The sequence below is a fragment of the Lupinus angustifolius genome, unplaced genomic scaffold (genome assembly GCF_001865875.1).
Source record: "Lupinus angustifolius cultivar Tanjil unplaced genomic scaffold, LupAngTanjil_v1.0 Scaffold_803, whole genome shotgun sequence".
Classification (NCBI taxonomy): domain Eukaryota; kingdom Viridiplantae; phylum Streptophyta; class Magnoliopsida; order Fabales; family Fabaceae; genus Lupinus; species Lupinus angustifolius.
The window spans coordinates 301-1,131 of record NW_017728126.1 but is presented as its reverse complement, the minus strand read 5'-3'; positions in this window follow the sequence as shown (position 1 = coordinate 1,131).

The window sequence follows — 831 nt, the reverse complement described above, 5'->3', positions numbered from 1 at the left end:
TTTGCGCAATATTTGTAATTTCTTTGCATTTGTTTCTCAAATTGAGACTAATACTATTGATGAGGTTATTAAGGTTGAGCATTGGTCATAAGCGATGCAAGAAGAGCTAAACCAATTTGAAAGAAACAAATTTTGAGATTTAGTCCCTATACCAAGTGATCATCCTATAATAGGCACTAAATGAGTGTTTAGAAATAAACTTGATGAGTCCGACTTGATTATTAGAAACAAAGCTAGATCGGTAGCTAAAGGTTACAATCAAGAAGAATGTATTGACTATGATGAGACATATGCTCCTGTAGCAAGATTAGATGCTATTATAATGCTTTTAGCCTTTGCATCTATCATGCATTTCAAGTTATTCTAAATGTATGTAAAAATTGTACTCTTGATTGGTTTTGATGAAGAAGAGGTGTATGCAGACCTCCTGGTTTTGAAAACTACCAATTACTATTGAAAGAGTTTTTCTTGCTGGGTAAGGCAGCAAGTTTCTGATTCATTAATTTAATGACAGGTCGATTCTTTGCTCGCCATCTCGACTTTGCTCAAATAAATTCCAACACCAATATAAGGTTTCAAGAATGTTCCTTTAATCAAAAACTTCGCTTTATTGAATTATTAACAACTTCATCCCATCTGGGCTTTGTTGGAATAAATTCCAATGCCAGTTTAATGATATGAATTTAGAAAATTAAAACAAGTGATAATGAGTGATATTTAACTAGTTAGTGACTTTATTTATTTACTCCCTTTTTCGGTTCCTTTTAACCATACTAGAAAAGTCGGTCTAATTTTATTAACTATACCACATCTTTCAAAGGGTTGGCATAA